Here is a 26,630-nt window from a genome sequence, read left to right as displayed (position 1 = left end):
TCCCGGTCAGCTGATCCGAGGTGGACGGCGTTCCGCGTGTCGGCCAATTTCCTTGTAATCCAGGATGACACAGACGGCCATAGATGGAAGCAAGGTAGGTAGTCGTGTTATCAGGGATTAGGGCGGGCGAGGAGAGTTAATCAAGGCGAGACAAGTGAGAAATAGCAGAAAACATGGACAGGGTGGCGGCGGGCAGGGCGCGTGATGGCGATAAGAATAGTTATTTTATCATTATTATTATTTCCTAATCTACAGTGCCAGGGAGGGAAGCAAAGGAGGTGACGTCTTGTTCAGGGTTTAGGAATCGTCTGGACGGTGAAATAAGGCGTTAAACTTGGAAAAATAGGGGCTGTGGCCTGTGGGCAGAGGGATGGCAGCGGTGACGTGTGTGTGTGTGTGTGTGTGTGTGTTGAGCCAAGCATGCAGGGGCAGGAGCAGGGACAGGGGTGTGTGTGTGGAAAGCGGGACACATACTGGGGTGTTGGGTTCTATACTTTTCCTCCCTGGTGTGCCCCGTGCCAGGGAGGAGTTTTGTGTGTATTCCCCTGTATTGTATTGACCCTAAGGAGAGGCAAGGGTGTAAACCTCCCTGTAGGTGAGGCCCCATTAGATTCATTTATTTATTTATTTAATTTTTATGTTGTGGTCTCTAGCGGTGGTAGGCTTTCTTGGGGGTGCCTGCATGGTGGTCATCCCAAGCCTGTCAAGATGCAGCAGGGAAGTGTTAGAGGTGACTGTGGCCGTTTCAAGACACACCAAACCCTCAGAAAAAAATGGTCTGGTTCAGCAGTGAGGTGAACCTGTGTTAACTCCCGTGGTTTACTGCACCCAACAAGGATATGTTAGAAAAGATAGGGCCACTCGGGTTGCAGAGGTTTTGCCACTCTCCGGTTCGCCACCTGTGGCTGTTCGCACCTCCGTGATTTCGCGTGCTAGTTGTTTCGCCACTTGAAAGGAGAGGTTCTGCTACTCACCAAGAAAACCTATTAAACATTCTAAAAATGTTAACAAAAAACATCTGCATCCTTTAACCCGTATACAGTGATGTCCTTTGTTAGAGAAAGGGGTCATGGTAGGTTGCATTTTTTTCGTATATTTTTATTTGCCCATAAAATGAGAAAAGATTTATTTCATTTTATTGCTTTGATATTATACGTATGTTGAGTGACAAATATTATCAATACAAACAAAATTAAAGGCCATATAATGGCTCAAAAAGGGAATTGAATATATACGTACTAAAAGCTTCCATAAGAGGTATGTGTACTATATTGGTAATAATAAACAGTGCACAGGTAAAAAATCTGAAAGTGTTAAAAAACATGCCGCTCCTGCATGCCGCCTCTTCTAGTCTTGGTTACGAATCATTCATTGCCGCGGACGTTGGGTTAGGTCCAAGCCCAACTATTGATGCTCAAGCTCTTAGAAATGCTTCAAAGCACAGGTCGCCATCCTCGTATCTGTCCCATAGGTCGATGAGACGGCCATGCAATCGAGCGTTTTGGGTGGGGGAGCGTATTTAAACTACATACTCCAACCGAACGTTACATAACCTCCTAACCTGGACCCCCCCATGTATATGCGACTTATTTCTGCGAGGAGGTATTTCTCGCAGCACCGGCTGGACCGCCGCCATCAGAGGAGGCTACACTTTCGTGAATATTACCCAAAAAGTTATCTGAGCCAAAAAGCTGGTGTGACGGCGTCCCATAAGTTGATGGATCATGTGAACCGTGGACGTGTGTGTTCAGTCTAAAGCAGGTCAGATATGTGAGCGTGTGGGGCGGAGAATATCCAGACCGGGTGTGTGTTTCGATACATGCAGAGGACGTGTAGGAAACTAGACAAAGGATAAAATAAACTCCCGGGGCATGACACAGTATTAACTCAGCTAACCTAACGCACACTATAATAACCTTACCTAACATTACTGCCACAAGACACTTAGGCTGAAGGAACAATATTAACTCAACTAACCTAACGCACACTACAGTAGCCTTACCTAACATTACTGCCACAAGACACTTAGGCTGAAGGAACAATATTAACTCAGCTAACCTAACGCACACTACAGTAACCTTACCTAACATTACTGCCACAAGACACTTAGGCTGAAGGAACAATATTAACTCAACTAACCTAACGCACACTACAGTAACCTTACCTAACATTACTGCCACAAGACACTTAGGCTGAAGGAACAGTATTAACTCAGCTAACCTAACGCACACTACAGTAACCTTACCTAACATTACTGCCACAAGACACTTAGGCTGAAGGAACAATATTAACTCAGCTAACCTAACGCACACTATAGTAACCTTACCTAACATTACTGCCACAAGACACTTAGGCTTAAGGAACAATATTAACTCAACTAACCTAACGCACACTACAGTAACCTTACCTAACATTACTGCCACAAGACACTTAGGCTGAAGGAACAATATTAACTCAACTAACCTAACGCACACTACAGTAACCTTACCTAACATTACTGTCACAAGACACTTAGGCTGAAGGAACAATATTAACTCAACTAACCTAATGAACACTACAGTAACCTTAACTAACATTACTGTCACAAGACACTTAGGCTGAAGGAACAGTATTAACTCAACTTAATGTAACCTATTGCACACTACAGTAACCTTACCTAACATTACTGCCACAAGACACTTAGGCTGAAGGAACAATATTAACTCAACTAAATGTAACCTAATGCACACTACAGTAACCTTACCTAACATTACTGCCACAAGACACTTAGGCTGAAGGAACAATATTAACTCAACTTAATGTAACCTAATGCACACTACAGTAACCTTACCTAACATTACTGCAACAAGACACTTACGCTGAAGGAACAATATTAACTCAATGTAACCTAATGCACACTACAGTAACCTTACCTAACATTACTGCCACAAGACACTGAGGCTGAAGGAACAATTTTAACTCAACTTAATGTAACCTAATGCACACTACAGTAACCTTACCTAACATTACTGCCACAAGACACTTAGGCTGAAGGAACAATATTAACTCAACTTAATGTAACCTAATGCACACTACAGTAACCTTACCTAACATTACTGCAACAAGACACTTAGGCTGAAGAAACAATATTAACTCAATGTAACCTAATGCACACTACAGTAACCTTACCTAACATTACTGCCACAAGACACTGAGGCTGAAGGAACAATATTAACTCAACTTAATGTAACCTAATGCACACTACAGTAACCTTACCTAACATTACTGCCACAAGACACTTAGGCTGAAGGAACAATATTAACTCAACTTAATGTAACCTAATGCACACCACAGTAACCTTACCTAACATTACTGCCACAAGACACTGAGGCTGAAGGAACAGTATTAACTCAACTTAATGTAACCTAACGCACACTACAGTAACCTTACCTAACACTACTGCCACAAGACACTTAGGCTGAAGGAACAATATTAACTCAACCTAATGCACACTACAGTAACCTTACCTAACATTACTGCCACAAGACACTTAGGCTGAAGGAACAGTATTAACTCAACTAACCTAACGCACACTACAGTAACCTTACCTAACACTACTGCCACAAGACACTGAGGCTGAAGGAACAATATTAACTCAACTTAATGTAACCTAATGCACACCACAGTAACCTTACCTAACATTACTGCCACAAGACACTGAGGCTGAAGGAACAGTATTAACTCAACTTAATGTAACCTAATGCACACTACAGTAACCTTACCTAACATTACTGCCACAAGACACTGAGGCTGAAGGAACAGTATTAACTCAACTTAATGTAACCTAATGCACACCACAGTAACCTTACCTAACATTACTGCCACAAGACACTTAGGCTGAAGGAACAGTATTAACTCAACTTAATGTAACCTAACGCACACTACAGTAACCTTACCTAACATTACTGCCACAAGACATTTAGGCTGAAGGAACAATATTAACTCAACTTAATGTAACCTAACGCACACTACAGTAACCTTACCTAACATTACTGCCACAAGACACTGAGGCTGAAGGAACAGTATTAACTCAACTTAATGTAACCTAACGCACACTACAGTAACCTTACCTAACATTACTGCCACAAGACACTGAGGCTGAAGGAACAGTATTAATTCAACTTAATGTAACCTAACGCACACTACAGTAACCTTACCTAACATTACTGCCACAAGACACTGAGGCTGAAGGAACAATATTAACTCAACCAACCTAATGCACACTACAGTAACCTTACCTAACATTACTGCCACAAGACACTGAGGCTGAAGGAACAATATTAACTCAACCAACCTAATGCACACTACAGTAACCTTACCTAACATTACTGCCACAAGACACTGAGGCTGAAGGAACAGTATTAATTCAACTTAATGTAACCTAATGCACACTACAGTAACCTTACCTAACATTACTGCCACAAGACACTGAGGCTGAAGGAACAATATTAACTCAACTTAATGTAACCTAATGCACACTACAGTAACCTTACCTAACATTACTGCCACAAGACACTTAGGCTGAAGGAACAATATTAACTCAACTTAATGTAACCTAATGCACACTACAGTAACCTTACCTAACATTACTGCCACAAGACACTTAGGCTGAAGGAACAATATTAACTCAACTAACCTAACACACACTACAGTAACCTTACCTAACATTACTGCCACAAGACACTTAGGCTGAAGGAACAGTATTAACTCAACTTAATGTAACCTAATGCACACTACAGTAACCTTACCTAACATTACTGCCACAAGACACTTAGGCTGAAGGAACAATATTAACTCAACTTAATGTAACCTCATGCACACTACAGTAACCCTACCTAACATTACTGCCACAAGACACTTAGGCTGAAGGAACAGTATTAACTCAACTTAATGTAACCTAATGCACACTACAGTAACCTTACCTAACATTACTGCCACAAGACACTTAGGCTGAAGGAACAGTATTAACTCAATGTAACCTAACGCACACTACAGTAACCTTACCTAACATTACTGCCACAAGACACTGAGGCTGAAGGAACAATATTAACTCAACTTAATGTAACCTAACGCACACTACAGTAACCTTACCTAACATTACTGCCACAAGACACTTAGGCTGAAGGAACAGTATTAACTCAACTTAATGTAACCTAATGCACACTACAGTAACCTTACCTAACATTACTGCCACAAGACACTGAGGCTGAAGGAACAATATTAACTCAACTAACCTAACGCACACTACAGTAACCTTACCTAACATTACTGCCACAAGACACTTAGGCTGAAGGAACAATATTAACTCAACTAACCTAACGCACACTACAGTAACCTTACCTAACATTACTGCCACAAGACACTGAGGCTGAAGGAACAATATTAACTCAACTAACCTAATGCACACCACAGTAACCTTACCTAACATTACTGCCACAAGACACTGAGGCTGAAGGAACAATATTAACTCAACTAACCTAACGCACACTACAGTAACCTTACCTAACATTACTGCCACAAGACACTTAGGCTGAAGGAACAATATTAACTCAACTTAATGTAACCTAATGCACACTACAGTAACCTTACCTAACATTACTGCCACAAGACACTGAGGCTGAAGGAACAATATTAACTCAACTTAATGTAACCTAATGCACACTACAGTAACCTTACCTAACATTACTGCCACAAGACACTGAGGCTGAAGGAACAGTATTAACTTAATGTAACCTAATGCACACTACAGTAACCTTACCTAACATTACTGCCACAAGACACTTAGGCTGAAGGAACAATATTAACTCAACTAACCTAACGCACACTACAGTAACCTTACCTAACATTACTGCCACAAGACACTTAGGCTGAAGGAACAATATTAACTCAACTAACCTAAAGCACACTACAGTAACCTTACCTAACATTACTGCCACAAGACACTTAGGCTGAAGGAACAATATTAACTCAACTAACCTAATGCACACTACAGTAACCTTACCTAACATTACTGCCACAAGACACTTAGGCTGAAGGAACAATATTAACTCAACTAACCTAATGCACACTACAGTAACCTTACCTAACATTACTGCCACAAGACACTGAGGCTGAAGGAACAATATTAACTCAACTAACCTAACGCACACTACAGTAACCTTACCTAACATTACTGCCACAAGACACTTAGGCTGAAGGAACAATATTAACTCAACTAACCTAACGCACACTACAGTAACCTTACCTAACATTACTGCCACTAGACACTTAGGCTGAAGGAACAATATTAACTCAGCTAACCTAACGCACACTACAGTAACCTTACCTAACATTACTGTCACAAGACACTTAGGCTGAAGGAACAATATTAACTCAACTAACCTAATGAACACTACAGTAACCTTAACTAACATTACTGTCACAAGACACTTAGGCTGAAGGAACAGTATTAACTCAACTAACCTAACGCACACTACAGTAACCTTACCTAACATTACTGCCACAAGACACTTAAGCTGAAGGAACAATATTTTACTCAACTTAATGTAACCTAATGCACACTACAGTAACCTTACCTAACATTACTGCCACAAGACACTTAGGCTGAAGGAACAATATTAACTCAACTAACCTAATGCACACTACAGTAACCTTACCTAACATTACTGCCACAAGACACTTAGGCTGAAGGAACAATATTAACTCAACTTAATGTAACCTAATGCACACTACAGTAACCTTACCTAACATTACTGCCACAAGACACTGAGGCTGAAGGAACAATATTAACTCAACTTAATGTAACCTAATGCACACTACAGTAACCTTACCTAACATTACTGCCACAAGACACTGAGGCTGAAGGAACAATATTAACTCAACTTAATGTAACCTAATGCACACCACAGTAACCTTACCTAACATTACTGCCACAAGACACTGAGGCTGAAGGAACAATATTAACTCAACTTAATGTAACCTAATGCACACTACAGTAACCTTACCTAACATTACTGCCACAAGACACTTAGGCTGAAGGAACAATATTAACTCAACTAACCTAACGCACACTACAGTAACCTTACCTAACATTACTGCCACAAGACACTTAGGCTGAAGGAACAATATTAACTCAACTAACCTAACGCACACTACAGTAACCTTACCTAACATTACTGCCACAAGACACTTAGGCTGAAGGAACAATATTAACTCAACTAACCTAATGCACACTACAGTAACCTTACCTAACATTACTGCCACAAGACACTTAGGCTGAAGGAACAATATTAACTCAACTTAATGTAACCTAATGCACACTACAGTAACCTTACCTAACATTACTGCCACAAGACACTTAGGCTGAAGGAACAATATTAACTCAACTTAATGTAACCTAATGCACACTACAGTAACCTTACCTAACATTACTGCCACAAGACACTTAGGCTGAAGGAACAATATTAACTCAACTTAATGTAACCTAATGCACACTACAGTAACCTTACCTAACATTACTGCCACAAGACACTTAGGCTGAAGGAACAATATTAACTCAATGTAACCTAATGCACACTACAGTAACCTTACCTAACATTACTGCCACAAGACACTGAGGCTGAAGGAACAGTATTAACTCAACTTAATGTAACCTAATGCACACTACAGTAACCTTACCTAACATTACTGCCACAAGACACTGAGGCTGAAGGAACAATATTAACTCAACTTAATGTAACCTAATGCACACTACAGTAACCTTACCTAACATTACTGCCACAAGACACTGAGGCTGAAGGAACAATATTAACTCAACTTAATGTAACCTAATGCACACTACAGTAACCTTACCTAACATTACTGCCACAAGACACTTAGGCTGAAGGAACAATATTAACTCAACTAACCTAACGCACACTACAGTAACCTTACCTAACATTACTGCCACAAGACACTTAGGCTGAAGGAACAATATTAACTCAACTAACTTAACGCACACTACAGTAACCTTACCTAACATTACTGCCACAAGACACTTAGGCTGAAGGAACAATATTAACTTAATGTAACCTAATGCACACCACAGTAACCTTACCTAACATTACGGCTACAAGACACTGAGGCTGAAGGAACAATATTAACTCAACTAACTTAACGCACACTACAGTAACCTTACCTAACATTACTGCCACAAGACACTTAGGCTGAAGGAACAATATTAACTCAACTTAATGTAACCTAATGCACACTACAGTAACCTTACCTAACATTACTGCCACAAGACACTTAGGCTGAAGGAACAATATTAACTCAACTAACCTAACGCACACTACAGTAACCTTACCTAACATTACTGCCACAAGACACTTAGGCTGAAGGAACAATATTAACTCAACTAACCTAACGCACACTACAGTAACCTTACCTAACATTACTGCCACAAGACACTTAGGCTGAAGGAACAATATTAACTCAACTTAATGTAACCTAACGCACACTACAGTAACCTTACCTAACATTACTGCCACAAGACACTGAGGCTGAAGGAACAATATTAACTCAACTTAATGTAACCTAATGCACACTACAGTAACCTTACCTAACATTACTGCCACAAGACACTGAGGCTGAAGGAACAATATTAACTCAACTTAATGTAACCTAATGCACACTACAGTAACCTTACCTAACATTACTGCCACAAGACACTTAGGCTGAAGGAACAATATTAACTCAATGTAACCTAATGCACACTACAGTAACCTTACCTAACATTACTGCCACAAGACACTTAGGCTGAAGGAACAATATTAACTCAACTTAATGTAACCTAACGCACACTACAGTAACCTTACCTAACATTACTGCCACAAGACACTTAGGCTGAAGGAACAATATTAACTCAACTAATCTAACGCACACTACAGTAACCTTACCTAACATTACTGCCACAAGACACTTAGGCTGAAGGAACAATATTAACTCAACTAACCTAACGCACACTACAGTAACCTTACCTAACATTACTGCCACAAGACACTTAGGCTGAAGGAACAATATTAACTCAACTAACCTAACGCACACTACAGTAACCTTACCTAACATTACTGCCACAAGACACTTAGGCTGAAGGAACAATATTAACTCAACTTAATGTAACCTAATGCACACTACAGTAACCTTACCTAACATTACTGCCACAAGACACTTAGGCTGAAGGAACAATATTAACTCAACTAACCTAACGCACACTACAGTAACCTTACCTAACATTACTGCCACAAGACACTTAGGCTGAAGGAACAATATTAACTCAACTAACCTAACGCACACTACAGTAACCTTACCTAACATTACTGCCACAAGACACTTAGGCTGAAGGAACAATATTAACTCAACTAACCTAACGCACACTACAGTAACCTTACCTAACATTACTGCCACAAGACACTTAGGCTGAAGGAACAATATTAACTCAACTAACCTAACGCACACTACAGTAACCTTACCTAACATTACTGCCACAAGACACTTAGGCTGAAGGAACAATATTAACTCAACTTAATGTAACCTAACGCACACTACAGTAACCTTACCTAACATTACTGCCACAAGACACTGAGGCTGAAGGAACAATATTAACTCAACTTAATGTAACCTAATGCACACTACAGTAACCTTACCTAACATTACTGCCACAAGACACTGAGGCTGAAGGAACAATATTAACTCAACTTAATGTAACCTAATGCACACTACAGTAACCTTACCTAACATTACTGCCACAAGACACTTAGGCTGAAGGAACAATATTAACTCAACTTAATGTAACCTAACGCACACTACAGTAACCTTACCTAACATTACTGCCACAAGACACTGAGGCTGAAGGAACAATATTAACTCAACTTAATGTAACCTAATGCACACTACAGTAACCTTACCTAACATTACTGCCACAAGACACTTAGGCTGAAGGAACAATATTAACTCAACTTAATGTAACCTAATGCACACTACAGTAACCTTACCTAACATTACTGCCACAAGACACTGAGGCTGAAGGAACAATATTAACTCAACTTAATGTAACCTAATGCACACTACAGTAACCTTTCCTAACATTACTGCCACAAGACACTTAGGCTGAAGGAACAGTATTAACTCAACTTAATGTAACCTAATGCACACTACAGTAACCTTACCTAACATTACTGCCACAAGACACTGAGGCTGAAGGAACAATATTAACTCAACTAACCTAATGCACACTACAGTAACCTTACCTAACATTACTGCCACAAGACACTTAGGCTGAAGGAACAATATTAACTCAACTAACCTAACGCACACTACAGTAACCTTACCTAACATTACTGCCACAAGACACTTAGGCTGAAGGAACAATATTAACTCAACTAACCTAACGCACACTACAGTAACCTTACCTAACATTACTGCCACAAGACACTTAGGCTGAAGGAACAATATTAACTCAACTAACCTAATGCACACTACAGTAACCTTACCTAACATTACTGCCACAAGACACTTAGGCTGAAGGAACAATATTAACTCAACTTAATGTAACCTAATGCACACTACAGTAACCTTACCTAACATTACTGCCACAAGACACTGAGGCTGAAGGAACAATATTAACTCAACTTAATGTAACCTAATGCACACTACAGTAACCTTACCTAACATTACTGCCACAAGACACTTAGGCTGAAGGAACAATATTAACTCAACTTAATGTAACCTAACGCACACTACAGTAACCTTACCTAACATTACTGCCACAAGACACTGAGGCTGAAGGAACAATATTAACTCAACTTAATGTAACCTAACGCACACTACAGTAACCTTACCTAACATTACTGCCACAAGACACTTAGGCTGAAGGAACAATATTAACTCAACCAACCTAACGCACACTACAGTAACCTTACCTAACATTACTGCCACAAGACACTTAGGCTGAAGGAACAGTATTAACTCAACTTAATGTAACCTAATGCACACTACAGTAACCTTACCTAACATTACTGCCACAAGACACTGAGGCTGAAGGAACAATATTAACTCAACTTAATGTAACCTAATGCACACATCAGTAACCTTACCTAACATTTCTGCCACAAGACACTTAGGCTGAAAGAACAATATTAACTCAATGTAACCTAACGCACACTACAGTAACCTTACCTAACATTACTGCCACAAGACACTTAGGCTGAAGGAACAATATTAACTCAACTTAATGTAACCTAACGCACACTACAGTAACCTTACCTAACATTACTGCCACAAGACACTGAGGCTGAAGGAACAATATTAACTCAACTAACCTAATGCACACTACAGTAACCTTACCTAACATTACTGCCACAAGACACTGAGGCTGAAGGAACAATATTAACTCAATGTAACCTAACGCACACTACAGTAACCTTACCTAACATTACTGCCACAAGACACTTAGGCTGAAGGAACAATATTAACTCAACTAACCTAATGCACACTACAGTAACCTTACCTAACATTACTGCCACAAGACACTTAGGCTGAAGGAACAATATTAACTCAACTAACCTAACGCACACTACAGTAACCTTACCTAACATTACTGCCACAAGACACTTAGGCTGAAGGAACAATATTAACTCAACTTAATGTAACCTAATGCACACTACAGTAACCTTACCTAACATTACTGCCACAAGACACTGAGGCTGAAGGAACAATATTAACTCAACTAACCTAACGCACACTACAGTAACCTTACCTAACATTACTGCCACAAGACACTTAGGCTGAAGGAACAATATTAACTCAACTAACCTAATGCACACTACAGTAACCTTACCTAACATTACTGCCACAAGACACTTAGGCTGAAGGAACAATATTAACTCAACTTAATGTAACCTAATGCACACTACAGTAACCTTACCTAACATTACTGCCACAAGACACTTAGGCTGAAGGAACAATATTAACTCAACTTAATGTAACCTAATGCACACTACAGTAACCTTACCTAACATTACTGCCACAAGACACTTAGGCTGAAGGAACAATATTAACTCAACTAACCTAATGCACACTACAGTAACCTTACCTAACATTACTGCCACAAGACACTTAGGCTGAAGGAACAATATTAACTCAACTAACCTAACGCACACTACAGTAACCTTACCTAACATTACTGCCACAAGACACTTAGGCTGAAGGAACAATATTAACTCAACTTAATGTAACCTAACGCACACTACAGTAACCTTACCTAACATTACTGCCACAAGACACTGAGGCTGAAGGAACAATATTAACTCAACTAACCTAACGCACACTACAGTAACCTTACCTAACATTACTGCCACAAGACACTTAGGCTGAAGGAACAATATTAACTCAACTAACCTAACGCACACTACAGTAACCTTACCTAACATTACTGCCACAAGACACTTAGGCTGAAGGAACAATATTAACTCAACTTAATGTAACCTAATGCACACTACAGTAACCTTACCTAACATTACTGCCACAAGACACTGAGGCTGAAGGAACAATATTAACTCAACTAACCTAATGCACACTACAGTAACCTTACCTAACATTACTGCCACAAGACACTTAGGCTGAAGGAACAATATTAACTCAACTAACCTAATGCACACTACAGTAACCTTACCTAACATTACTGCCACAAGACACTTAGGCTGAAGGAACAATATTAACTCAACTTAATGTAACTACAGTAACCTTACCTAACATTACTGCCACAAGACACTGAGGCTGAAGGAACAATATTAACTCAATGTAACCTAACGCACACTACAGTAACCTTTCCTAACATTACTCCCACAAGACACTTAGGCTGAAGGAACAGTATTAACTCAACTTAATGTATCCTAATGCATACTACAGTAACCTTACCTAACATTACTGCCACAAGACACTTAGGCTGAAGGAACAATATTAACTCAACTAACTTAACGCACACTACAGTAACCTTACCTAACATTACTGCCACAAGACACTTAGGCTGAAGGAACAATATTAACTCAACTTAATTTAACCTAACGCACACTACAGTAACCTTACCTAACATTACTGCCACAAGACACTTAGGCTGAAGGAACAATATTAACTCAACTTAATGTAACCTAACGCACACCACAGTAACCTTACCTAACATTACTGCCACAAGACATTTAGGCTGAAGGAACAATATTAACTCAACTTAATGTAACCTAACGCACACTACAGTAACCTTACCTAACATTACTGCCACAAGACACTGAGGCTGAAGGAACAATATTAACTCAACTTAATGTAACCTAATGCACACTACAGTAACCTTACCTAACATTACTGCCACAAGACACTGAGGCTGAAGGAACAGTATTAACTCAACTTAATGTAACCTAATGCACACTACAGTAACCTTACCTAACATTACTGCCACAAGACACTTAGGCTGAAGGAACAATATTAACTCAACTAACCTAACACACACTACAGTAACCTTACCTAACATTACTGCCACAAGACACTGAGGCTGAAGGAACAATATTAACTCAACTAACCTAACGCACACTACAGTAACCTTACCTAACATTACTGCCACAAGACACTTAGGCTGAAGGAACAATATTAACTCAACTAACCTAACGCACACTACAGTAACCTTACCTAACATTACTGCCACAAGACACTGAGGCTGAAGGAACAGTATTAACTCAACTTAATGTAACCTAACGCACACTACAGTAACCTTACCTAACATTACTGCCACAAGACACTGAGGCTGAAGGAACAATATTAACTCAACTAACCTAATGCACACTACAGTAACCTTACCTAACATTACTGCCACAAGACACTTAGGCTGAAGGAACAGTATTAACTCAACTAACCTAACGCACACTACAGTAACCTAACCTAACATTACTGCCACAAGACACTTAGGCTGAAGGAACAGTATTAACTCAACTAACCTAACGCACACTATAGTAACCTTACCTAACATTACTGCCACAAGACACTTAGGCTGAAGGAACAATATTAACTCAACTAACCTAACGCACACTACAGTAACCTTACCTAACATTACTGATGCAAGACACTGAGGCTGAAGGAACAATATTAACTCAACTAACCTAACGCACACTACAGTAACCTTACCTAACATTACTGCCACAAGACACTTAGGCTGAAGGAACAATATTAACTCAACTTAATGTAACCTAACGCACACTACAGTAACCTTACCTAACATTACTGCCACAAGACACTGAGGCTGAAGGAACAATATTAACTCAACTAACCTAATGCACACTACAGTAACCTTACCTAACATTACTGCCACAAGACACTGAGGCTGAAGGAACAATATTAACTCAACTAACCTAATGCACACTACAGTAACCTTACCTAACATTACTGCCACAAGACACTTAGGCTGAAGGAACAATATTAACTCAGCTAACCTAACGCACACTACAGTAACCTTACCTAACATTACTGCCACAAGACACTGAGGCTGAAGGAACAGTATTAACTCAACTTAATGTAACCTAATGCACACTACAGTAACCTTACCTAACATTACTGCCACAAGACACTGAGGCTGAAGGAACAATATTAACTCAACTAACCTAACGCACACTACAGTAACCTTACCTAACATTACTGCCACAAGACACTGAGGCTGAAGGAACAGTATTAACTCAACTTAATGTAACCTAGTGCACACTACAGTAACCTTACCTAATATTACTGCCACAAGACACTGAGGCTGAAGGAACAATATTAACTCAACTTAATGTAACCTAGTGCACACAACAGTAACCTTACCTAACATTACTGCCACAAGACACTGAGGCTGAAGGAACAATATTAACTCAACTTAATGTAACCTAATGCACACTTCAGTAATCTTACCTAACATTACTGCCACAAGACACTTAGGCTGAAGGAACAGTATTAACTCAACTTAATGTAACCTAGTGCACACTACAGTAACCTTACCTAACATTACTGCCACAAGACACTGAGGCTGAAGGAACAGTATTAACTCAACTTAATGTAACCTAATGCACACTACAGTAACCTTACCTAACATTACTGCCACAAGACACTTAGGCTGAAGGAACAATATTAACTCAACTTAATGTAACCTAACGCACACTACAGTAACCTTACCTAACATTACTGCCACAAAACACTGAGGCTGAAGGAACAATATTAACTCAACTAACCTAACACACACTACAGTAACCTTACCTAACATTACTGCCACAAGACACTTAGGCTGAAGGAACAATATTAACTCCACTAACCTAACGCACACTACAGTAACCTTACCTAACATTACTGCCACAAGACACTTCGGCTGAAGGAACAGTATTAACTCAACTAACCTAACACACACTACAGTAACCTTACCTAACATTACTGCCACAAGACACTTAGGCTGAAGGAACAATATTAACTCAACTAACCTAATGCACACTACAGTAACCTTACCTAACATTACTGCCACAAGACACTTAGGCTGAAGGAACAATATTAACTCAACTAACCTAACGCACACTACAGTAACCTTACCTAACTTTACTGCCACAAGACACTTAGGCTGAAGGAACAGTATTAACTCAACTAACCTAATGCACACTACAGTAACCTTACCTAACATTACTGTCACAAGACACTTAGGCTGAAGGAACAGTATTAACTCAACTTAATGTAACCTAACGCACACTACAGTAACCTTACCTAACATTACTGCCACAAGACACTGAGGCTGAAGGAACAATATTAACTCAACTTAATGTAACCTAATGCACACTACAGTAACCTTACCTAACATTACTGTCACAAGACACTGAGGCTGAAGGAACAATATTAACTCAACTTAATGTAACCTAATGCACACTACAGTAACCTTACCTAACATTACTGCCACAAGACACTGAGGCTGAAGGAACAATATTAACTCAACTTAATGTAACCTAATGCACACTACAGTAACCTTACCTAACATTACTGCCACAAGACACTTAGGCTGAAGGAACAATATTAACTCAGCTAACCTAACGCACACTACAGTAACCTTACCTAACATTACTGCCACAAGACACTTAGGCTGAAGGAACAATATTAACTCCACTAACCTAACGCACACTACAGTAACCTTACCTAACATTACTGCCACAAGACACTTAGGGTGAAGGAACAATATTAACTCAACTAACCTAATGCACACTACAGTAACCTTACCTAATATTACTGCCACAAGACACTTAGGCTGAAGGAACAATATTAACTCAGCTAACCTAACGCACACTATAGTAACCTTACCTAACATTACTGCCACAAGACACTTAGGCTGAAGGAACAATATTAACTCAGCTAACCTAACGCACACTACAGTAACCTTACCTAACATTACTGCCACAAGACACTTAGGCTGAAGGAACAATATTAACTTAAATAACCTAACGCACACTACAGTAACCTTACCTAGCATTACTGCCACAAGACACTTAGGCTGAAGGAACAATATTAACTCAACTTAATGTAACCTAATGCACACTTAAGTAATCTTACCTAACATTACTGCCACAAGACACTTAGGCTGAAGGAACAATATTAATTCAACTTAATGTAACCTAACGCACACTACAGTAACCTTACCTAACATTACTGCCACAAGACACTTAGGCTGAAGGAACAGTATTAACTCAACCAACCTAACGGACACTACAGTAACCTTACCTAACATTACTGCCACAAGACACTTAGGCTGAAGGAACAGTATTAACTCAACTAAATGTAACCTAATGCACACTACAGTAACCTTACCTAACATTACTGCCACAAGACACTGAGGCTGAAGGAACAATATTAACTCAACTAACCTAACGCACACTTAAGTAATCTTACCTAACATTACTGCCACAAGACACTTAGGCTGAAGGAACAGTATTAACTCAATGTAAACTATCGCACACTACAGTAACCTTACCTAACATTACTGCCACAAGACACTGAGGCTGAAGGAACAGTATTAACTCAACTTAATGTAACCTAATGCACACTACAGTAACCTTACCTAACATTACTGCCACAAGACACTGAGGCTGAAGGAACAATATTAAGTCAACTTAATGTAACCTAATGCACACTACAGTAACCTTACCTAATATTACTGCCACAAGACACTGAGGCTGAAGGAACAATATTAACTCAATGTAACCTAATGCACACCACAGTAACCTTACCTAACATTACTGCCACAAGAGACTGAGGCTGAAGGAATAATATTAACTCAACTTAATGTAACCTAATGCACACTACAGTAACCTTACCTAACATTACTGCCACAAGACACTGAGGCTGTGTGTGACAACTAGCTTAATGGTGTGTCGAGATGGTAGCATATAGTAAGGCGTGTTCTTTGGGGCGCCAACAGTGTGTCCGGTTACTGGTTTGGATGTCACGGCCTCAGTGGCTCACGGCTGACTCGGCCAGGACTCCTTCAAAGCTCCAGGAAACTAATAGCAAAGAGTGGACTGATCCAAACAACTGAAAAAATAGCCACAAATGTGTGTGTGGGAACCTGGGGAGTCGCTGGTCAGGAGTTAGTTATAATATATATGGCTAGGCTTAAAAGAATATATGGCTGGGTTAGGTAAAATATACGTATATGACTAGGGCTGAAAATATATGGCTGTGTTAGTTTAAATATATGGCTGGGTTAGTTAAAATATACGTATATGACTAGGGCTGAAAATATATGGCTGGGTTAGTTTAAATATATGGCTGGAGTTAGTTAAGAATCCTTATAATACTTAGCAAACCCAACACTAGGGTAAGGTGATGTACTCTCCGATGCTAAATCTCCCACTGATATACTAATTGGACTTTGCCACACAGATGCTGGACTTTGTGGACCCTGGCGGCCATGGGGAGGTGTCCGTGGGCGCTGGGCAAGGCCGAGGGCGAGGAGTACAGCACACTGGATGAGGGGGACCATGGTAAGGGGTGGAGTGCTCACTTCAATTCTCTGTTCAGTTATTTTCTTTTCCTTAGGCCAAAAGTTCAGGCTACTAAAAAGGATAATATTAGTCAAAATTTGTCCTTAAAAAAAATATAATTGCTGAAGTGCCATGCTCTTACTGATGAACATGAATTAGCATAGAAACACACACACACACACACACACACACACACACACAAAGAAATATAGAGGTTTGGAACAGACTAAGTGAAAAAATAGTATCGGCGAAGAGTGTGCAGAGCTTCAAGGGAAAGTTGGATAATTATAGATACGGAGACGGGACCACACCAGCGTAAGCCCAGGCCTGTAAAATTACAACTAGGTAAATACACACACACACACATGCAGACTCACCATTCTGATAGCCCAGTGGAAAAAGCTCTGCTGCGTGGATCTTAAATGCCACTCTAAGCGAGAAAAATGAGAAAAAATCATCACTCACACAAACCATTTCATAATATATATCCGCATTTGTGATCAGTTTATGCATCATCTAATTTTGGGGGTTTATATTATGGCAAAAATTTGGCCTGTTGCTGCTACACATGGTAAAGACACACATTTGGCCCGTCGCTGCTACCGGGCTAAGAAACTACCCTTGGAAATAATCACAACTCCTATGAAAGCCTTGTCATTGTGTGTGTGTGTGTGTGTGTGTGTGTCTGGGCGTCAAAATGTTTAAGAATCTGGCCCTCCTTCACCATTACTTATACCCTAATAATTCTCACCATCAGTCAGTTACCTCCCCCTTTACCCCTTCCAGGATGGTGCAGGGCTCTCAGGAGATGGACAAGCAGAAACAGGGGGCCAGAACTCACAGGTGTTCTTCATTGAGTGTGTGAGTGCTGCTGTCGTCTCCATGAACACCTGCTCGGAGGCACCAAGTGAGTAGATGACGCTACCCAGAGTGACTGAAACGGGGAGGGCTTTGGAGAGTGAAACAGGGCTTGGGGTGTCTGAGGTACAGTGAAACAGGACTTAGAGAGGAGCTGGGGGAGTGAAACAGGGCTTGGGGAAGTTATATCTAGGCTTGGGGGTGTCTGAGGTTGAGTGAAACAGGGCTTACATAAGTTTCTAAGTGGGGGGGGGTGTTTGTGTACTGCCCCTCACACAAGGCATAAAGGTGTATATATATATCCCTACATTTGATATACTCATTTATTAATTTGCAAGGGTTTTGAATTTTTACGTTAAATTTTACTCCCAACAAATTATTTTATCACAGGGGACAAAGGTTTGTACTAAATGTCTGGGCATCTCAGTTCACCTATTTGAAAAGCCTCTCATAGTACTTGTTGGGGTGTCCATGGGGTGTTTTGGGATGCTGGTGATAGTTTTAACACGCCCTCTGCACCTTGAATGGGAAAATCACCTATGAAAGCCCTGTTAATCTTCACTGTGGCCTTGGGAAACAGTCATAGTAGAAGCTGAAACTCTCGTATAAGTTGCTGGCTTTCCATGGACTGTTTTGTGATGCTGGTTATAGTTTGACATGGCTTTTGCACCTTGATAGGGAAAATCAGCCATGAAATCCTGGATAATTTTCTCTGTAGCCTTAGGAAACAGTTGTAATGGGATATCATTATGTATAACAACATTGACCTAAGAACATTTAATTCTTTATTTTTCCATGGCATGAGTGACGCCCAAACCCTCCCTTCCACAGGACCCGTCAAGCCAGTCCGCCCTGCAAGACTGCCTGGCCAAGATGGGGTCCAGCCTTGCACAGAACTGTTTGGCTGGCCAGTGTCACAAGTTGGTGGTGACAAAGTAAAGCCCTCCATGACTGCTACAGCCTGATGGATCTCAAGGTAAGTTATGGGGTGAGAGAGAAGGATGATGATGTAGCAAGGTAAGGTTCAGTTTATTTTACCCTGCTGCCAACGAGTGAACTTTTGATATGCAGTTTGGAATGTCTGTCAACTTAAGGTGTCTGGTGCAGTTTAGGGAAGGGTTAACTTTCTTTTTTTCAGCCTATGTTAAGAGCAGGGAAAGTGTAGAGTGACAGGACTTAGAGGAAGAGAAGGAAAAGGAATGTCAGTTAGAGAAGGGAGGGAAGGAGAATATGGATAAGGATGTAGAGAGAGAGAAAGGAAGAGAAGGGAAGGAAAGAAATATAAAGAAAAAACTGGAAATGAAATGAAAATAAAGAGGAAGGAGAATATGCAAATACCAAGATGGAGACAGAGAGAGAAAGGAAAGAAGGAAGGAAAGAGATATATATAAAGAAAAGATTAGGAACAAGAGGAAAATAAATAAAGGATGAGGAGGAGGAGGAGGTAGAATATACAAATAAAGATGGAGACAGAGAGAGAGAAAGGAAGAATATTCAAATAAAGATTGAGAGGAAGAGAATGGTCATCTGTTTTGTCCCCTGCTAGTTGAGCACTCCTGGTCGCATGTTCCTGAAGTCTCTGCGGGTATGTGGTCCCTGAGTGAAGACGCTCGGCTGTAACTTGGCAGCTAACCACGGGCTGTTCTGGAAAATACTCTCATTGTGATTCCCCCCTCCCAAAATTACCTTAAGTAACTCCAACCAAACCTTACCTAACTTTCCCTAACCTAACCTCACCTATCCTGCCCTGCTCAAGAGTACAGACTTGGGGAATATGCCTCCTGGTAACCCCTGTCATGGCCTGCAGGTGTGTGATGACCCAGGCTGTGGAGGGTGGCTGCCACACTCACTGCTCCAGCCACTCACAGCTGTACCTCAGGAGCCAGACACCATCTGCTTCACTCCTGCCCAGACTTTGCCACTCACACCCAACAGCTGCTTCATCTTAAGGTAGGACTGCTTGATTATTATTATTGTTATTATTATCATTATCATTATTATTATTATTATTATTATTATTATTATTATTATTATTATTAACCAAGAAACAGGCCCTGCTGGAAAGAGTCAAAGGCTAAAAACAAGAGGGTGAGTGACATTGTTATGAATATTATATAGAAAGAAAGGAAGGAAAGAGAGGAGATGGAAAGGAAGAAAGGGAGGAAAGGAAAGCAGAAATTGATGAATGAAAGGAGGGAAAGAGAGAAGGAAGGAAGACAGGAAGGGAAAGAAAGAAGTGAAGGGGAGGAGGAAAGGATAGAAGGAAAGAAAAAAGGAAGAGGAGGGAAGGAAAGAAGGAAGGAAGGGGGTGAGGTAAGGATACTACTACTACTACTACTACTACTACTACTACTGCTACTACCATAGCTGGGCATTATCGCGATACTTTATCGCTGATAACAAAATCGGGTTATCGGCCATCCGCTACTTATTTAAATATATATCGGTATCTTTTTTAGTTTTGTAACCAAACTAGCGATAATCGCTACTTTTTTCCGCCTCTCAGAAGAAAAAAACCATTGTCTCCTCCCTACACGTGGCCCGGGCGCCCGGTGTTGTATGAAAAAACTTCGGGGTATGAAATATCTTCGGTGAAGAGATTTCATACTTAGATCATCAACACTAAAACACTAGCTTATTTTTTTATTACCCAAAAATCAATATATCAAAGAGATAAATCATTTAACTTTGCCCAAAAAATTATTATTCACTGCCTCAAATTTGATATTACATATTCGTTTATGAGCATGCCATGGTGTTGAAGGCACCCGGTGTTGTGTTATTTGGTGTCCCATCTTCAACAGCTGGCGCTTTTGTTTACAAACACTGCTCTCTTGTGAACTGCACATGTTCAGACCAGTAAGCGTAGCCCTGTACAGTCTCACAAAGCTTTCTAACACATTAAGAGTTGCTGGAAGGCTGAATCAGATATACAGTAGGGTAAGGTGGGGCAAGTTGCCCCCCTTAAGGGAGATTGACTTGTAGCCACATTTTTTGCAATAGAATTTTGAAAAAAAGTTCTGTTGAAAGCTTAGGCTAAGGCCTATCTATGGGATATATTATGTCCATTTATTATGATTTTGACTTTATTATAATGACAATTAAAAAAATAATAAAGGGGGCTTCTTACCCCGCATGTGGGGTGGAATGCCCACTGGGTAGGCCTTTTACCCCCATAGCTGGGCACGATAACAGAAAACCTTATTCCCGATAACCGATAACTGATAATGGAAAACCTTATCGGTGATAACCGATATTCGTTAACTGGAAACACAAATATAGGCGATAACTGACAACCGATACCCGATATAAATCCACAATTCCGATACTAGCTAGTGATAAGTACGATAGGCGAAAACGATACTATATTGATATTTCAAATAAAAAAACATAGATGAATTCAAATTTTCATTATCTTTTTTAGAAAACTTACAAAACCTGAAAACCACACATTGACACGTACATATGGACGGTAATACTAGAAACGCCTGAACCGGTGTTGTGTTATTTGGCGCTCCCACCGTCAACAGCTGGCGCTTTTGTTTACAAACACTGGTCTCTCGTGAACTGCGCATGCTCAGACCAGCAAGCGTAGACCTGTACAGTCTCACAAAACTTTTTAACCGTAATTAAGAGTTGCTGGAAGGCTGAATCAGACATACAGTACCACTACCACCATCCTCGCTGTTTCTAGAACGACACTCTGTACGAGTTGTATTTATATGTACAGAGTGTCGTTCTAGAAACAGCAAGGATGGTGGTACTGTATGTATGATTCAGCCTTCCAGCAACTCTTAATGTGTTAAAAAGCTTTGTGAGACTGTACAGGGCTACACTTACTGGTCTGAACATGTGCAGTTCACGAGAGACCAGTGTTTGTAAACAAAAGTGCCAGCTTTTGACGGTGGGACACCAAATAACACAACACCGGGAGCCTTCAATACCATGGCATGCTCACAAACGAATATGGAATATCAAATTTGAGGCAGTGAATAATAATTTTGGGGGCAAAGTTAAATGATTTTTCTCTTTGGTATATTGATTTTTGAGTCTAGCATAAAAAAAAACCCAGTGTTTTAATGTTGATGCTGTATGAAATCTCTTCACCGAAGATATTTCATACCCCGAAGTTTTTTCATACAACACCGGGCGCCCGGGCCATGCAAGCGCAGTCGGAAGGAGACAACGGTTATTTTTTCTGAGGCGGAAAAAAGTAGCGATTATCGCTAGTTTGGTTACACAAGTAACGAAGATACCGATATATATTTAAATAAGTAGCGGATGGCCGATAACCCGATTTTGTTATCAGCGATAAAGTATCGCGATAAGTTATCGCGATAACGCCCAGCTAGGTTTACCCCACTCTGGCTTACAATAATAAAACTCACAGAAACATAAGGAAAATATTTTTTCACATTATAAAAATATAAAATGTATTCCCTTTTTGAAAACTATAGCCTATAAATCTCTCGATGTGAAATATAGGAACACAGTCATATTTGTGTCTCCTAATGAATAGAATGTAAAACTACAATTAATTAACTTTCTAAAAGGTATCCCCTTCTTTTAGACTAGTAATATTAGACTAGCTTCCCTTTCTTCTGAATTTTTGTAACAGAAGGAGCATCTACTTTCATGAAAAATATATGGAACTAAATATTAAATTAATGTGATAAAATATGTCCTTTCTATGAATATTGATATCTGAAACAGTTAAAAACACCAACTTCCTTATAGTCTCAAACTCAAAAGTGTTCACTTATGGATGCCTTTCAAAAACTTAAACATGCAGAATGCACAACTGGAGTAGGCCTAGATCTGCATGTATGTCAAAACTGCCAGTCTGATTAGGCATTACAGTATTACTATTTTTTTTTTTTTATAGCAATACTGTAATGCCTAATCAGACTCGCAGTTTTGACTTACATACAGATCTAGGCCTACTCCAGTTGTGCAATCTGCATGTCACCAATTTCTACAACCCCGACATTGGAGCCATTTTTCTGAAGGTCTTCCCTCCCAAAATTACCTTAAGTAACTCCAACCAAACCTTACCTAACTTTCCCTAACCTAACCTCACCTATCCTGCCCTGCTCAAGAGTACAGACTTGGGGAATATGCCTCCTGGTAACCCCTGTCATGGCCTGCAGGTGTGTGGTGACCCAGGCTGTGGAGGTGGCTGCCACTCACTGCTCCAGCCACTCACAGCTGTACCTCAGGAGCCAGACACCATCTGCTTCACTCCTGCCCAGACTTTGCCACTCACACCCAACAGCTGCGTCATCTTAAGGTAGGACTGCTTGATTATTATTATTATTATTATTATTATTATTATTATTATTATTATTATTATTATTATTGTAGTTATTATTATTATTATTATCATTATTATTATTATTATTATTATTATTATTATTATTAAGCCAAGAAACAGGCCCTGCTGGAAAGAGTCAAAGGCTATAAACCAGAGGGTGAGTGACATTGTTATGAATATTAAGAACATTTTCTTCAGTAATCTTTGACAGAGTTGCAGTGTTATGATAAATGAAATTATGAAACTTAGGTTGCAAAGCAGCCTGAATCTACGACCTGTTGTTCGTTGTTTTTTGGTCTACAAAAACTTCTTTACTCTCAATTTTAGGCACTTGATACACTAAAGCAATTAATAAATCACGAACACAGACTTTTCTTGTTCATTATGTATTTATACCTTGGAGGAAGATTTATACGACTTGGCATTCCAAACCAAAACAAACCTTCTTTTGACCTGTATCGCTTTTCATCGGCTCATCACGGCCATCACTTCTTGTGGTACTAACTCCCCTCTCTGCCTCTCGTAGTTGCTACATTCTACAATTAGGTGTTCCACTGTTTCTTTCTCCCCAGTGTCCTAGACAGCTACAGCCCTTTGTGTTGCTAAGTCTCATACCTGTCAAGCTACTGTGGTGTCTTGCCATAAGATTTTGTGTTAGAGACCATAAGTTTGTGTTGAAAAGACGTAAGACTTGACAGGTATGGAACTTCCGACGGACTCAAGCAGGGTGCACGAGGTAACCCCCCCCCCCCCCACACACACACACACACTAACCGTAACAGTAACCGTTACTCAGCACACTCACATGAATTTAAATATGGCATTTGCGATATTTAAAATTGTTTAAAACAAACATGTTAAAAAAAACATCGCCAGCGGAGAAAAAATGTAAGATTTTCAACTTACATTGTAAGACTTGAAAATCACCGAAATTACGTAAGACTTATGCAAAAAACGTAAGACTTGACAGGTATGAAGTCTTGGTGAGAGTGAGTTTGGCCCCTCAGCGGCTCCTTTCGATACTGTGCAGGTTTCGGCCTTTTGAATATCTCATTACCACGAGTTCTACTGACTAGATTCTTTTCGGTACTTTCCAGATTGAACATAAGTAAGTCTTCGTGGAATCTATTGGAAAAATGGTTCAAGCTATACATGCGGCAGGAGATTAGACAAAAATGGGAGAATGGTGTAAGCTTGGGTGCGAGTATTTAGCTTGTAAAAACTGAATGATAGAGTGTTTCTCACCACTTAACCTGAAGAATGTTAGCATAAACACTTGGGATCAATGTCTTGTAGACTATAGGCACCGTGCATCATGACTTATCACGTGAGAGGTTTTAAAGTGTGCGAGTCTTCATAGCATCAACAGGCCTTGACTCTGTTTTAGTTAAAGTAGCTGGCGATCACTGGCAATTTTGGGGGGACAGAACTCCTCTAATTGTCGCTGACTGTATGGCTTGGCCCATTGCCTCATGCAGTGTGTGCGTGAGTTGTGACATACGGGAAAAGAGCTGCGCTCACGCTGTCCCGTCTCCATATCCTCTCTTATCCAACTTTTTCTTAAAATCATGAATGTTTCTTGCACAAACCACCTCCTCCTCCAGTCCATTCCACAACTCAGTGCTTCTGTTTGGGAAGCTAAACTTTTTCACATCTTGCCTGCACGTGATCACCCTCAACTTCTTTCCATGTCCTCTCATTTCCCTCTCGCTCCACACGCACTCCAGATTCTCCACCCTGCTCGCCACCCTGTACACCGCTATCAGGTCTCCTCTTTCTCTTCTTCTCTCCAGGGTTGTGAGCCCCATGCTATTGAGTCTCTCCTCGTAAGTCCGATCCCTAAGTTCCGGTACCATCTTAGTTGCCATTCTCTGTACTCTTTCCAGCTTTTTTATATTCTTCTTTTCGTGAGGAGACCAGACCACTGCTGCATACTCCAACCTTGGCCTTATCATTGTAACTATTAATTTCTTCATCATCTCCTCATCCAAATACACAAATGCCGTCCTTATGTTCTTCAGCAAACTCATAGTTTGTCCCGTTATCCTGTTGATGTGTTTGTCCGGTGACATGTTCTCTGAGACAGTCACTCCCAAATCTTTTTCTTCCACTCCTCTGCATATTATCTCACTTCCCATCTTATAATCATATTCACATCTTCTACCGCTCCTCCCAAACTCTATTTTTTTTACATTTCCCAAGGTTGAATTCCATCTGCCATGTACCACTCCACTCCCATATTTTGTCCAGGTCCCTCTGCAATGCCTCACAGTCTTTCACATCATTGACTCGTCTCAATAGCTTTGCATCATCTGCAAACAAACTCACATGGCTGGTCACTCCGTCCACCATATCAT

General features: G+C 40.1%; 1 long non-coding RNA gene across 2 annotated transcripts; it reads left to right on the top strand.

Moving 5' to 3' along the window:
• LOC126990716 (uncharacterized) lies at positions 1 to 26,630 on the top strand. Of its 2 annotated transcripts, none has more exons than XR_007744666.1 (6): positions 1 to 94; positions 18,001 to 18,101; positions 18,888 to 19,008; positions 19,791 to 19,935; positions 20,767 to 20,909; positions 26,067 to 26,630. It is a non-coding gene; the product is annotated as an uncharacterized LOC126990716 (long non-coding RNA). The 2 variants fall into 2 exon arrangements; XR_007744667.1 differs by lacking the exon at positions 26,067 to 26,630 and adding an exon at positions 24,110 to 24,145.

This window comes from Eriocheir sinensis, unplaced genomic scaffold (genome assembly GCF_024679095.1).
Source record: "Eriocheir sinensis breed Jianghai 21 unplaced genomic scaffold, ASM2467909v1 Scaffold193, whole genome shotgun sequence".
Taxonomy (NCBI): domain Eukaryota; kingdom Metazoa; phylum Arthropoda; class Malacostraca; order Decapoda; family Varunidae; genus Eriocheir; species Eriocheir sinensis.
Note: the sequence above shows the minus strand (reverse complement) of the source record. Positions and strands in the feature narration are given on the sequence as shown.